Raw genomic sequence first — 16,983 nt, forward strand, 5'->3', positions numbered from 1 at the left:
ATGGTATTATACTGCATTGCATTATATCATATTATATTGTATTATATTATATTATATTATATTATATTATATTATATTATATTATATTATATTTTATTATATTGTATTATATTATATTGTATTCTATTCTATTATATTATAGGGTTTATTATGAGTAGTACTACGTATCTCTGCGCAAACTATAAATTTGTTTTCCTTAAAAGTTTTCATTTTTAAAGTAACTTTTAACTAAATATCAAGGTCGTCACAAGATGAGCTTGGTTCTCACTGGTTCCTGTTTCATGCCTACACGTGTGTCTGTGGTGACAAATGGTCGATGGAATGCGTTGATGGCAGAATGAGAGGATGAGAAATGACATATAAATTGAAGTAATATAATATCATAGCATATCGCAGCATATCATTTTATTCATTCTATTATTTATTATATATTTCATTGTACTATATTATGTTGTTTTTTATTATTATTTTAATTATTATATGTATTGTTATTATTATTAATTTGTCATCAATAATAATAACATATATTATTTTTATAGATGTGGATATTATTATTGTTATTAGAAAAGAAATATTCTACTTCCTGCAGTATTGCGAAGATAGAAGAGCATAACTGACACTCTACATTAACTGTTATTTTATATATTGTTTTATAATATATTATATTATATTATATTATATTATATTATATTTTATTATATTATATTATATTATATTGTTTTGTAATTTTGTAATAATGTTATATTAATTTCATTACACTATGTTTCATTGTATTTTTGTATTTATCAATATAAAACATTTTGCACGGGGGCGCGAAGGAGAGGGAGCATCAGGGCATCGGACGAATTGATGACTGGACGAGGGATTGTGGATAGCCAGCCCAAGTCACTTGAAGGAAACTTGTTTCCTTCTGAAGGTTTGAAATGAGTCTGACGCGCCCTTCTCAAACAAACCATCAGGCGGGTTCAAGCATATATAGCTATGCTTCATCCATGCACTGGATATTATGGTTGGAAGAGCATCTTTTATTCCCGCGGAAAACGAGTAAGTGACTCTACTTACATATCCGCCCAACCCTTTTTGTTCGCTTTTCGGAAACAGCTATAGTAAGAAGGTGAATGGATGAGTCATATCGGAGCTACTGTAAGTCTACCCGCATCCACTGGCAAGTCCTTGAACTGATGGTGGCTTCACTTCACATCATATCATCACATCACATCACTTTAGTTGATGTCGTTTAAGATAGCGGAAAATATAAAATAGTTGTTTTTACTCTTAATTGCTTATGAAACATAAAATAATATATCTATGAAATTGGAAAATCTATTCATTTTTAATTATTTTCTTAAGATCTTTGCAAGCATAATCAAGCAATATATTTTTCTAAATTATAGTTGTTTTTTTTTTGCCATAGGTTAGTATAAAAGAAATCTTATATTTTTGGCATTAAAAATGCCTTACTCTTCGCTATACGGGGCCGGGTGTCAATAAAAAGTTTCAAAAATAGCCGCGTAACCTTTTGCCTTTCTCTATAGAAAGGTTTTAGAATTGCTGGAAAAACCGACTTTCGAACGGAGCCTCGGAGACCCATAGTGTTATATACCATTCGACTCAGTTCGACGAGATCTGAAAATGTCTGTGTGTGTGTATATGTGTGTATGTGTGCGCACTTTTCGAAGATATTTGAACGCGCTCAATTTTCTCAGAGATGGCTGAACCGATTTTAACAAACTTGGGCTCGTTTGAAAGCTACTGTCGGGCCATTGATCAAGTTCAAAGATCAAATGGTTGTGACTTTTGGTTCCAGATATATGATGGTATATGTGACGTAACCGACAAAACAAGTTGATTTTTACCGCTCTTATATCTATATAAGGGTGCCAAAATTTTGGGATTACCTTTATTTTCGTTAAGCTCTAGTGCTCAAAAGTTTAAGCATCTCGAAAAAAGCCTTCATGCAAAATTTGAGCTAAATCGGACATGCGTAAGGGGTGCTGCCCGGTAGTAAAGGTTTGACAATTTTCAATCTGGAAAAAGTACCATAGGGGGGAGTACATGAAATTTCCAAAATCGAAAATTTTTTTTGATGCCGAAACTCTTAAAACTGCATGAAACATCGAAATTTAGTGTCATCTCAAAATAATTTTTATTTTTCGATTTCGAAAATTTCATGTACTCCCCCCTATGGTGATTTTTCAAGATATATGAAAATTTCACCAAGTGTACTAAGAAGGGTTTTTTTTAGATTAGCATCACTGTTCTCATACAAATAGGCAACGCAAATGTCAAGCACTAGTTTGTAAAAATGATGCTGACTGTGTGACATAAACACTGAAGCATGGTTTTGTGAACTACTCGAATCAATCTGAATCAATTGGTGTCAAAATTAGTATCCGAAATTATTTAATAAAAGTATGAAATATATTTTCATGAGACTGTTATGAAAGAAGAGAAAGGCATTATCACACCACTAGGTGGATTAAGAAGGGTTTTTTCGTCATAATTTTGAACGTTAATAACTCAGTCATTTGTTGATGGATTGATATAATTCAACAACCAATTGATTCGGAAACATTTAACCTCAACTTATGAGATAATGTCATTTGAATATTTCAATTGTATACCATTGAAAAATTGGTTTGAATTAAGTATTTTATTTTGGTTCTCTGGTAATTATCAGGCCAATTTAGAATTATCGGCGATAGAAAATTCGGATCGAATTTGCAGCGCTTGTTCCTCGATGGTTTGTTAATGGACTGATTCACATGTTTTCTTCCTCGTATTGTTGTCATATTATTTACCGACACTTTCCGAAGATTATCGTCGATTTTGAAGAAGGATTAATAAAATTACACTATTACTGAGTTTACCGGTACAACATTTTTTGTTAAAATAAATAAATTCTTCTCTTGGATCGATTAACTGTTTATAAAATTAGTAAGTTTGTACGTTTCTCGAAAATTATTATCGTAAAATAAAATAGTTCCATTTGTTCAGGTTTAAATCTTTAGGTTGTTTGTATCTAAAATTGAGCTTTCAAGTAACTTTGAATTCATCATAATTGACTTCTAGTTAAATGACGTTATTCAAAAACTTAACAATGTAAAAATTTGTGGAACGGGATCAAAATTGAATAGAATCAATTATCAAGAAAGAATCTAATTGTCAATTTTATCCAAGCGCTTAAACTAGAGCAAGTTTGTAATTAGTCAATTGAATAAGTTTTTAGTTTAGTGTATCATCATCATTATCATCTTTATTTTTGTATTTATTATGAAGACTCTAGAAACGTTCCATTTTTAATGTTATTGTTCTCGGTCGTGTCTTGAATACAAACCTCTAATTTTTTAGGAATGGTATTTGGAGTGTTACTGCAGATGTAATGAACATAAAAATATCTGACACCACTTGCACACCCTGAAGTAAACAAAACACCTTCAAACCAGTACACAAAAAAAAACAAGTAAAAAGGCCAGAAAAAGCTTACGAAAATTTTCTGATTAGAATCTATCAGTCTGTAAACCTCCACTAAACTGATTATTTTCACTTCAGCAGTTAAGTAATTCTAAAAGTTTTCCAAATAACATTTAGAGCCCTTAATTCCGATCTTGATCTTAAGATAATGAATGATTTAAAAAAAAAAAGCCAGAAAAGGAAAAATACAACGTTTCTCTAAAGTTTAAGTTCTTTTGTGGTACTAACACTATTTTGTTACTATTAATTTGAGCAGAAAAGCCTAATTCGTCCAATGATCCTTTTAAGCCAGACTTACTTTTTGTGCAGTCTCCGATATACTAATCCAAGAACGAAACGAATTTTTCTTACTTAAAATCGCTGATTCTCGATGATAAGGCGGATAAAATTTATGCAACATCGCTTTGGCGCGGTGCAGCTTTCAGCTTCAATTTTCTTTATGACTCGAACATTTTTTTTTGCTCGTCCGAGCGAACGTCACCTAAATACTTTGCAACGAATCCTGTCGCATTTTGATAACGAAAATCCAAATAAACGGGCAGCATGCTACGAAGGCTGCACAGAAGACATAGCCTGCATAGCCCGGGCTTCGGAATAGAGAACCTCGCCCAATCACGGAATTGATCTAATAAAATGTTTCAGCCCACAGAAGCTGCTGAGTTTTGGGCGATGAAAAATGACGACAAAGAATGATGGCATAGACGTGATGATTTATGTTCTACCGTCAAAAATGTCAGCATTAGAAAACATAGCTTGCTTCGATGTGCTTTATGAAGTTCTTGGGTAGAATGTTTTTTTTACTTTTTTTTTTTTGGTTTTGTTTGACGGCTAGCTGTGCTGACTGCTGATAAAGGACTGGTTGCGCCGTCTTACAAAGGTCATCATCGATGCTGCAATGGTGTGTAGTTCGAGTTACGTTACAAAATAAAATGTGATTAATTGATTGCAACAGCAGATGAGCTTTTTGGCATGATTGGAAAGCTGAATTTCTGTACTGTTAGAGATTAATTTCTGGAAACATCAAAAAAGTAATAAAAGCCGAACAGCGAAACGAAGTTGAGAAATGTATTCTTCCACTTATCGTGTCCTCACCGACCGATCGATTCAAACTTATGGCCTCAAGTCCGTCTCTCGCCTAGGCGACCAGAAGCAATAAAAGTTCCTAAATTACGTTGCTTTGATCTCGTACTGACAAAAAGTTGACCACGCTTAGGTTGACGTAGAATCGTAACTATAAGTAAAATTTACATTTGCTGATTGTGTATTTCATTCTGTTCATTTGGATACGGCCTTTCAACTAACATGATTGGAATGGAAGAAGGATTTTCTCGCAGAGTATGGAATGAGTTGCTATTTAGTCATGAAACGATCATTTTACGAAAATTGTTATGTGATGCTTTCCTTACAAACATTACGTATTACTAAGTTGAGTGATGATGAGTAGAAAACGTACATTTGAGACACGACACAAAATCTTAAAAAAATCCGAATTTTCAAATTTTCAAAATTTTAAATCATTTCAACCAATGAAGGCCAACCAACGTTCGATTGGTTACATTTGTTTTCAGAAACACTGGACCAGTAGCTAAAGCAACGGCCAAAATCTCCGAAACCGTCTTTCCATCGGTTTCTTTTAGATCTTGAATACTGTTTAAAATTTAAAAATTTTCTTCAAAGCGACGATGCCGGAATCGTGCAAAATAGCTTCTGAATTGAGCTGAAAACATATACAATTTATGAACCCGAACAAACTAACACTTTCTCATCCCTCATTTTAAAAATGTAAATGTGTGTGTGGTACTAAATGAAACATTTGACTTTGACATTTGTTCTGCTATTGTAAAAATGAAATCGAATCAAGAGAAGCAACGCGTTTAAATTTTTCTTGCGCAATCCAAAAATCCGGTCTATTCGCACGCAAAGCTGTTAAGTATGGCCAACTAAGGAACGCTTACTCCGTAAACGGGGGTAACTAAATATTGCCTAATCTTGAAACATTATGCAGTTATTGCTCTTTATCAGAGACTGATACAGCGATAATTTTATGTAACAGATCGGCTGAAAAGTTCGTATCGTTTCTATGAGAGGACGCCACTAGAATTAAATCCATACCATTTTCAGTTAGTACCAACCTTCAAAAGATACGTGTATAAATTTGACAGCTGTCTGATTATTAGTTTGTGAGATATTGCATTTTGAGTGAAGCTACTTTTGTTATTGTGAAAAAAATGGAAAAAAAGGAATTTCGTGTGTTGATGAAACACTACTTTTTGATGAAAAAAAGTGCCGCCGATACCAAAAAATGGCTTGATAAGTGTTATCCAGACTCTGCACCGGGCGAAGCAACAATTCGTAAGTGGTTTGCAAAATTTCGTACTGGTCATATGAGCACCGAAGACGATGAACGCAGTGGACGTCCGAAAAAGGCTGTTACCGATGAAAACGTGAAAAAAATCCACAAAATGATTTTCAATGGCCGTGAAGTGAAGTTGATCGAGATAGCTGACACCCTAAAGATATCAAAGGAACGTGTTGGACATACTATTCACGAATATTTGGATATGAGAGAGCTATGTGCAAAATGGGTGCCGCGTGAGCTCATAATCGATCAAAAATAACAACGAATTGATGATTCTGAGCAGTGTTTAGAGCTGTTATATCGAAATAAAACCGATTTTTTTCGTCGATATATAACAATGGACGAAACATGGCTCCATCACTTCACTCCGGAGCCCAATCGACAGTCAGCTGAGTGGACTGCACGCGATGAACCGAACCCAAAGCGTGGAAAGACTCAACAATCGGCCGGTAAGGTTATGGCGTCTGTATTTGGGGATTCGCATGGTATAATTTTCATCGACTACCTTGAAAAGGGAAAAACCATCAACAGTGACTATTATATAGCGTTATTAGAGCGTTTGAAGGACGAAATTTCAAAAAACGGCCTCATTTGAAGAAGAAAAAAGTTTTGTTTCATCAAGACAATGCACCGTGTCACAAGTCGATGAAAACCATGCTGAAATTGAACGAATTGGGCTTTGAATTGCTCCCTCATCCACCGTATTCTCCAGATTTGGCCCCCAGCGACTTTTTCCTGTTCTCAGACCTCAAGAGAATGCTCGCTGGTAAAAAATTTAGAAGCAATGAAGAGGTAATCGCTGAAACTGAGGCCTATTTTGAGGCAAAGGACAAATCGTACTACAAAAATGGTATCGAAAAGTTGGAAGATCGCTATAATCGCTGTGTCGCCACTGATGGCAATTATGTTGAATAATAAAAACGAATTTTGGCAAAAAAATGTGTGTTTCTATTAAACGATACGAACTTTTCAGCCGAACTGTTAAACTATCAAGTTACTCCTGAGATATGGTTAGTAAAAATGGACAAGCAATTTTCGCAGAAGTAACTGGCGTTTTTTGAGAATCAGGAGTTTATTCCGGAACAAGCAATATTATACGGTTTTAGTTTGTATTAGATTCCCTCAATGAAGGAACGGTTTGGTTTTTGAAAATAGTAATTTTCACAAAAATTGCATAACAAAATTTCTAAATTTTGATATCTTTTCTTCAGATTTGATGGGTTAAGTCAGATACATGCGTGGATGACGTGGGTACGAATGAAACAAAGTACTAAGCGAAGTAAGTTTTGCCTCCTTCTCTTTCTGATCACCCTTGATAGCCGTGTAGTGTCGTTAGCGGTTCTCAACTGGCTAAGAATAACACTACGGTCCACCTGACCTGCTTACCAAACAGGTAAGCCGTGTGTGGCATCCGGCAGAATTATTTCATCCAAGAACTGATCCACTGGTTTCCTGTTCCATGTCGTAAAAAGCCACTAAAAAGGGAGCTCACAAGTCAAGATGAATTTTCGTGCCGGTAACTGAATGACTGCAGGAGCCTGAAAAAGTGGAACATTTGTAGCATTTACCTTTGCGGAGCTCAAAACTCCGTGTCACAGTTAGACTGACTAATTGAAGGCAGACAGAAAATATGTCTATTTTTCGACATATTTGCCGTATAACCGGTCTTCGTCGAGCGATGACTTCATATTCTTCATATTATATGAATTCCAGTGGAGCTAAAGCCATTAGTAGCTGCCAAGCGAAGTGTGACATCCTGCATAATCTTTCTTATCTCTCTTGAACACTGACGATTATGGGTCGTTTGTTGGTTCTGCAAAGCAAAAAGCTTCTGGTAAGGCTTGTTGAAATGGCTATGTAATAACTCTAGTATCTGAGTTTCAAATGCAGGATGATGACTATTTTATCTTTTTATTTACGATACAGGATCTCATAAGATGAATGATTCAGTTCGAATTTCATACCCCGTAAAAATTTGGGTTGCTGTAATTTGCCAGTCAACAACTATCTCGGATGAGCTGGCAAACTTGCGCACCGACAACAACATTTTAACCAGATTTGAATCTGAAAATTTCAAAACGTCTACTGCATTTTTCCAAGCATCGTTGCGGAATTCTGGACATTGCAAACTCAACCATCACATGACTAGTAGTCAGCGTGCTGAGTATTATTTTTGTGATTTGTGAAGTTCGATTGCATGCTTCAAAGCATCTGATATGTAATTGTTCCGTATTGAAGCAACCACGTATCCGGGTTTTTGGTTCTCCACACATGATTAAATCTATGTATGATGACCTAAAATTGAACGATATTCTATCGTTCCTTACCCAATATGGTAAGGAGCACTGGAGTGATTGAATCCCTTCTGTTTCTACCCTAAAAGTTTTTAGCAGATTGATTAGCATCCCTTATGGGGTACCGATTTTACTTCTGGTCATGAATATTGAGAAACGTTCTACATTTTTCCAGGAAAGCAGAAATGTGTCGCTTTTTATAATCTTTAAATCCTCTCTGGGGATGGAGTTTTTATTTAATGTGCTTTTTGGCACCTGAAGATCGTTCAGCATCTTTTCGTGAATGCAGAACGATTTATTTCGTTTTGGTATGTACTGTTTTTCCACCTCACTAACTTCACATTTCCCGTTGATGTTCCTTTTGTCTTTTCCTTCTTATCAGGAAAATTATGAGAAGCCACGGTATGGCACAAATCTCCAAATAACTAGGGGAACGTGCACTTAAACCAAATAATTCTGATTTCTGATTCTTGATCCTCGATGCTTCGAACTTTAAAGTGAAAAATTCACATCGTTGAAGTACATGAAAAGATCAGCAGTCCAAGATGACTTCCTTGTGGAGTCCTCAGATGGAGCGGTAAACTCTTCGGATCGACTATTTTTGAGATAGGAATGAAATCAACGCAGCATGTTAGATCCAAAGCCAAACTCAATTATTTCGAATGGAAAATCTGGTTATTTGACAAGTTGAGATTAAAGGAATTGCATCGTTATTGGAATTAGTTCACCTGTTAAGTTTGTGGTTTTTTCGGTGTTGCGTAAAAATGTGATAAATTATTTTTTTTACGTTTCGTCTTAGACTTATCGGTGAATTAGCAGTTTTTGTTGAACTGTTAATGCTAATTGAAAATCACTCACTGCCACCAAAGTGCAATGTCTTTTTACTGAAGTGCCGAACGAAAATAGCTTTCTGGCCGTCAACAGATAGTACTCATTTTGGGGTGTTAGTAACCGGAGACTATACTTTTCTTTGTTACTTTTCATCATTTTGCTCGTCATTGTAAGGTGTCGCGAGAAAATTTTCCACAAACTCACTTCGGACTTCGATTTTCGGTTCTGGAAGGCAACCAAAATTTTTAAAAATCGCGCCTGAAATTTTTTACAAATGATTTTCAGACAAAAAACAATTATCGATCAGAAAACTCGTTGCAGAAAAGTACGGTACTGTTTTTTTTGCGAAAGCGATTCTCACTGAAACTGATTTCGGAAGGCCAAAAATCAATTGTGAATCAGTATCTCAACCCTTCGCAGAATACATGATGAAAAGATTCGCCGAAGAACAAAAATTTAAGCTTTCTGAACATGTTCGGTTCCCGTAGGGTAGTTAATAAGTGGATCAATAGTAGTGATGTATTCGATGTTATATTTTAGCAAATTCATGTGTGTGGAGTAATATCATCAATAGAATGAGCAAGTGCTGTGAATAATAATAGTTATAATGATAACAAGAACATGATTAAAATCAATCACAGAACATGTTAAAATTAAACAAAAAATATTAGCAAATTTAGCTTGAATATCATACGCAGAAGTAACAGGAGCGCAAGCTATCGCTAAGCCAATTCAAACGCGCCATTCAAACGCTGCGCTGAAACAATGCTGCGCTCCTGTTACTTCTATGAATCAAATGTATAAATAGCATTTTATTAGGTTTAATCGAAATAGTGCAGTGTAAACAGCCAGCTGGAATTTAACACAGCCTTTCGTCGTTATAATCACTATTTGAAATGTGGGAGAAAACATTGTTGTGCATCGAAGATATTGCAGTCTGTTTTTCTTAGTTAAGAATTTATTCAGTAGAGATTTTTTTATTGTTGGAAATATAATAATAAAATCTTGTCCGAATCACTTCGGTGTCGAACTTAAGCGTAGTGGAAATTCAGCATCGAAATATCATCGAAGATTCTTCTTTAGCGATATTTCTGTGGGTGAAAATTCGTCATCAATTTTCACGGACACAAAAAATCATTTGTGAATTTCGAGGTTCAGAGTTTTGTGGATGCTGGTCGGAAGTGATTTTTTCAGACACTGAATTTTTTAAGAAAATCTCTTGAACTGATTTTTTTCAAGAGTGATAATGAAATGAATTTTTTCTGATCATGATTTTCTCACCACTGCTGGAAGGATTGCAGGTAACGATTGACGATTTTTTCATGCAATAAATGCAGTTGAAAGGATTACCTACTAGTCGGATTACTGAATATGTTTCGAAATTGTAGGGTGATGAAAACTTTGAAAATTCCAGGAATAGGCTCAACCTAGGGTAGCTTCTAAGAATAAACCAAGTTGTATTTTTTTCACATTTCGTCTTATTTCACATAAAAAATAAAAAAAAATTCGAATAAAATGAATCGTTCAGTTTCTATGACGATAAAGACTCTGAAATCTTTAACTGGAATTCAGGACTCGAATCCTTGATCCTGAAACTGAATTTCGATGCTAGATTTGGGAATTGAATTCTTTACCTGAACTCGTTAACTGAATTCTGAATAGTTAAACTCACCAATGAACTTCTGAAACCTTGAATCCTAGCACTGAGCTCTGGACCTGGATTCACTTGTAGAAGTTCAGTTACACTTCTGGAATTGTAAAGTTGTACTTCGGAACCAATTTCTTGTACAATAATATTTTAACACCATTCAATTCTACAAATTACTGAATTTTAGATTTGCATTCTGGTCTAGAACTCTGAACCCGGACTCTGGAATGCAGTTAAGAACTCAATTAATGAAACACAACATAATTTTGGATTTGAGCTCTGTTGCTGGATTTCGGTCTGAAGATCTAAATCTGAATTCTGGCCAGCAATTTCGGATCGGAGCTTCTATTTCAGTTCTCGAATTGAGTTTAAAAAAAATCCCCGGCTTAGAATCAAGTCCTGAAATTCGGTTTCAGTTCCAGGGTTATGGTACTTGATTCTGGCGTTGGATTCTGGCGAAGAAGCGAATTTTCGATATGGTTTCTGGAATTGAAAAATAATATCAGGTCTTGAATTCTGAGACTGAATTTCTGAAATAATTCGGGATTCTGATCTGAACTGAACAAGTCAACCACATAGGCAAGAGTGAATGAAGCATCAATTAGATGGGCTGATTTTGTATAATGTTCCCCTTCGTTTTTCACTTTTCCTTGTATTTTGCTTCAATGGAAATGACCAGCAGCAGGATGACTCAATCGCTCTTGTTTGAAGCGAAACTGTCTCTGCGAACGTCCCGCAGTTGATTCAATACTGAACTGATTTCTTGATAGTTCTAGAACTGGAACTGAACTATGGACCTGAACCAACCGAAATGATGTACTTGCTTTACTGCGCAGGCTAGAATGAACGAAATATATCAAGTGTTTACCTTTAATACGTACCCAGGTACGAGAAAGGCGTCATTTTTTCATACTTGTTGATACCATACATCTCAGAAAACTTTAATTTTGAACTATTTGTGATTATGTCACACAACTGAAAATGGTATCATAAATTGCTGATTATATTTCCGATGGCATGTAGCAAAAATTATGTTTATTCACACTAAGATTTTATTTCGCTGTTCGGTAATATCTTTGACGAAAACTTTCGGTAAACATCAGAAATAATCGAAATTCCGGTATACGAATTTTAGTTTACAAAAATTATGCAAATTTTTACAGTACGATCAGTTGCACGCAATTTTTTCTACAGAATTCTGTGAAAGAAAAACACAAATGATACGGTAAATTAAATAGTCGCCGAGAACGGTAAAAAAACATACAGTCCGCACTGTAAAATAATTTTCGACTACCGAACTTCGGTAAATATAAAATTCAACGGAAATCTACTGGTAAACAGCAACCATTTTGAAAATTTTAAACGTGTAAAATTGAAATCATTCTAAAAAAATATTTCATCCAGTGAAGATGGAACAGGTAATCCATCGGTTACGCAGGAGGAAGACGGACTCCTTATTGAAATTTTCAGTAAGTATTCTTTAATTTACCAATATTTGAATTTTTCTGGTAATAATATGTTTTTATTGCCGGTAGAATATCCCCGGGTATGTATCTGGATCACATCGACACGTAAAATAAATTTTCAGCGTCCAACTTATTTTTTGATTGCACTTTTTGGAAATACAATGCGTGCTATGCTAATTTTTATTCCTTGAAGCGACATATTATTGAAAAACATCCGCCTGAAATGTCCACTTTTGCGGAAACAGTTAACGTTTTCTCACCTACAGATGAGCTGCATGAAACTTCAAACATTGAAATCAATGGCGAAGAAAATAATACGCTGGATGAACTCAAACACATTTTGAGTTTGGGTATTTGCCAAATGACTTGTGATGTTGGTTTACCTCAAACTAAAATATCTGAGTTTGTAAAAATTTGTGACACAATAACTCGACATGTATCCGGTTATTTAGTTATTTAGTTTTTGTTTAGATAACATCTTCTGCGATATAAATACTTTCCCCAAACATTTTTTTTTTATTTAATAACATATTTTAAGGCACATTGCGTTAAGCTATAGGATGCCGAGGGCATATGTTTAAACGACTTAAACTAGATTTTTTTTTTATTTTCACACCATATGATTTTGATGGAGGAGATCAGCTTTGGGAGATCTAGTCTTCAACTGGTGGTCGGCAGTGGCTGGCTGGATCTTGTACGCTGGAGTAAACTGGCACGACGTTGGTACGCATCACTGTTGGTCGCATCTTTTCGTTCGTGTGAGTCCGCGGAAAACACCCCTGACTACGAGGAGCCGGCTGATGGCCCGCATGATCATCGACTTGAGCGGCTCTCCGTGGTGGTGAATTTTGTGGAAGAAAAGGAAACAGAGATAAGTTTATGTTGTTGAAAAAAGTGGTAAGGGAGCGAAACTACTTAAGTCAGCGATAAGATCTAATTAGTTGACATCGACATGGTGAAGAGACGGGGACGGGGGAGCAAAAATTAGTGACAGCAGAAAGATCTTGTTAGTTTTTCGATGAAGATGGTGGACAGACGACAGTTGGGGAGGTTCGAGCGGATGTTAGGGTCGAGGTTGAAGGTGGATGTTATTCTTAGATATGGTTGGAACATCATCGGGGAAAAGGAGCAGATTGCTACTACTAGTTTATTTGGCTACAAAGCAAAAACTCGTTTTGCTTTTATTTAGTTAGCTTTAATTTCCACCTGGAATGGAATGGAATATTGTTGTGGAACCCTTCAGCAGATCAGACTTGTAAGTTAATGTTCTTTATGAACTGATATAAGAGCAGCATATAGGGAACGTCTCGATGGGCCAACACGTCTCGTACTGGGACCATGGGTGATATACCTCGGGCCCGAAGGGAGTCAATTAGCTGTGATCTGGCGCCACAATACTCGGTACATACCCAGACAACATGTTCAATAACCCTTATCGTATGTGCAGAGACCACTCTCCACAAGCCCGATACGCCGGAGGTGCGTATCCAAGGTGTTATGATTAGACATGAGCCGGGACATAACACGAATGAAATCGCGACTCACGTTCATCCCCCTGAACCAAGGTTTCGTCGATACCCTAGGGATAATGGAATGTAACCATCGTCCCAGTTCGCCATTGCTCCATGAAGTTTGCCAACTTTCGAGAGTTTTCTGACGAGAGATACTGAAAAATTCATTGAAGCAGATTGGTCTTTCGTATATATCACCTTCTAATGCGCCCACTTTAGCCAATGAGTCTGCCTTTTCATTGCCCGGAATGGAACAATGCGAAGGGACCCAGACTAACGATATTAAATAAGACCGACCAGATAAAGTTCTCAAGTGTTCCCGTATTTTCCCCAGGAAATATGGGGGATACTTTCCTGGCTTCATTGCCCGGAGAGCTTCTATTGAGCTTAGACTGTCCGTGACAATGAAGTAATGGTCTTTGGGCAAGGTTTCAATGATCTCAAGGGTGTACTGAATAGCAGCTAATTCTGCGACGTAAACTGAAGCCGGATCACTGAGTTTGTAAGAAACGGTGATGTTTTGATTGAAGATGCCGAAGCCTGTGGACCTGTTGATGTTTGATCCGTCAGTGTAAAACACCTTTTCACAGTTGACTGTTCTAAATTTATTATAAAAAATATTTGGGACCACTTGAGGGCGCACGTGATCCGGAATTCCACGAATTTCTTCTCTCATGGATGTGTCGAAAAATACAGTAGAATCAGAAGTATCCAAGAAATGAGCACCGTTGGAAACAAACGAAGAAGAATTAATATTCTGAGCCATGTAATCAAAATACAAGGACATAAAACGGGTCTGAGAATAGAGTTCGACAAGCCTTTCGAAGTTTTCAATCACCATCGGATTCAAGATATCGCATCGGATTAGCAATCGATATGAGAGATCCCAGAATCGATTTTTCAAAGGTCGTCTGCATGCAACCTAAGGCAGTACGCAAACAACGATACTGTATTCTTTCCAGCTTAATGAAATGCGTATTCGCGGCGGAGCGAAAGCAGAAACAGCCATATTCCATTACGGACAATATCGTTGTTTGGTACAGCCTAATCAGGTCTCCTGGGTGGGCACCCCACCAAGTTCCGGTTATTGTACGAAGAAAGTTGATTCTCTGCTGGCATTTCTGTTTCAGATACCTAACATGACATCCCCGGGTGCCTTTGGAGTCGAACCAGACCCCGAGATATTTAAATGTGAAGACCTGAGCTATGGTTCCACCTCCTAGTTGAAGCTGTAGTTGTGCTGGTTCTCGCTTCCTTGAAAATACAACCAGCTCAGTTTTCTCCGTAGAGAACTCGATACCCATTTGAAGAGCCCACGTTGACAAGTTATCGAGGGTATCTTGTAATAGTCCTTGGAGATCGGCAGCTTTGGGTCCTATAATAGACACAACGCTGTCGTCGGCAAGTTGTCTTAGCGTGCAAGATATATTGATACATTCATCAATGTTGTTTACGTAAAAATTGTATAACAGGGGGCTTAAGCATGAGCCCTGAGGAAGACCCATGTAACTGAATCGTATTGTCGACAAATCACCATGCGCGAAATACATGTATTTCTCGGACAATGGATTATACAAAAAGTTATTCAAAATTGGTGAAAGACCATGCTGATGCAACTTCTCAGATAGGATGTTTATTGAAACTGAGTCAAAAGCCCCCTTGATGTCTAAGAAAACTGATGCCATTTGTTCTTTACGAGCAAATGTCATTTGAATTTCTGTTGAGAGCAACGCAAGACAATCGTTCGTTCCTTTGCCCCTGCGGAAACCAAATTGTGTATCTGAAAGTAAGCCATTAGTCTCGACCCAATTGTCTAGACGAAACAGAATCATTTTTTCGAACAATTTCCGGATACAGGAAAGCATAGCAATCGGCCGATACGAATTGTGATCGGAGGCTGGTTTTCCTGGTTTTTGAATGGCGATAACTCTTACTTGTCTCTAGTCATGTGGGACAATATTATCCTCAAGAAGCCTGTTGAATAAATTCAATAAGCGTCTTTTAGCAGAGTCAGGCAAATTTTTCAACAAGTTGAATTTGATTTTGTCTAACCCCGGAGCTTTATTGTTACACGACAAGAGCGCAAGTGAGAACTCTACCATCGAAAAAGGTGTTTCGTTTCTGTTTGATGAGGCGACGCGCATGTTCGTCTGTTCCGGAACACAGTCAGGACATACTTTTTTAGCGAAATCGAATATCCAGCGGTTAGAATATTCTTCGCTTTCGTTCATGGTGTTTTCGTTGCGCATTCGTCGGGCTGTGTTCCAAAGAGTGCTCATCGATGTTTCTTTTGTTAATCCGTCAACAAACCGTCGCCAGTAACCTAGTTTTTTTGCTTTAACTAAGTTCTTCATTTGCTTTTCTAGCGCCGCGTAATTGCGATAATTATCAGGTGTTCCATATTTTCTGAACTTTTTGAATGCTAAAGATCTTTCCGCGTTCAATGATGAGCACTCTTTGTCCCACCACGGATTGGGAGAACGGATGTTAGTTTTCGCGCCGGGTACAGGTTTCGTCTGAGCTTGAGTCGCGGTGTCGAGAATCAAGCCAGCCAAAAACGTGTACTCTTCCTCCGGAGGAAGTTCTTGTGTTGTTTTGAGTTTCTCACACATTGAATTAGCGTATTCTTCCCAATCAATATTTCGTGTGAGGTCATACGAAACATTGATTGTCTCCGATGGACGTAATCCGCAGGTGATTGAAATTACGATAGGTAGATGATCGCTACCGTGGGGATCAGGGATCACCTTCCACTTGCAATCCAGCCGTAGTGATGTCGAGCAAAGGGATAAATCCAGCGCACTTGGTCTTGCTGGTGGTGCAGGAATCCGTGTTATTTCTCCCGTATTAAGAATTGCCATATTGAAGTTATCGCAGAGATCATAGATCACGGTTGATCTATTGTCATCATGAAGACAACCCCAACCCGTACCATGTGAGTTGAAGTCACCTAAAACTAACGTTGGTGCGGGAAGGAGCTGAATGATATCGCTTAGCCGCCGATGCCGAATCGAGGCCCTTGGAGGAATGTAGATGGAAGCAATGCACAGTGGTTTGAATCGACAAAAACGTGAACTTAATTCTCTAGCTGCTAAACCGTTGAACCAATATACATAGTTTCTTTGGAGAACTTATTCACAAAAATATACCTCGTGATTTGATAACAATAAAATATGTGCAAAGCCTACTAAGATAAAAGTTCATTTCAACAACTTTATTCCCCTAAGAGATAGAAAAATGATGTCTTCTACAAAGTTTTAGAATTTCTAACGAGAAAAAACTTTGCCAAAGAAGCTAAAGGTCTAACGCATATAGTTTCGGATATATGAAGCATTTTCTTTCGAAACCACTTAAAATCAATTTTTTGTACATAACTTTTTTCGCAATAACTTTCAGTGTC

The sequence above is a fragment of the Malaya genurostris genome, chromosome 2, assembly GCF_030247185.1.
Source record: "Malaya genurostris strain Urasoe2022 chromosome 2, Malgen_1.1, whole genome shotgun sequence".
Classification (NCBI taxonomy): domain Eukaryota; kingdom Metazoa; phylum Arthropoda; class Insecta; order Diptera; family Culicidae; genus Malaya; species Malaya genurostris.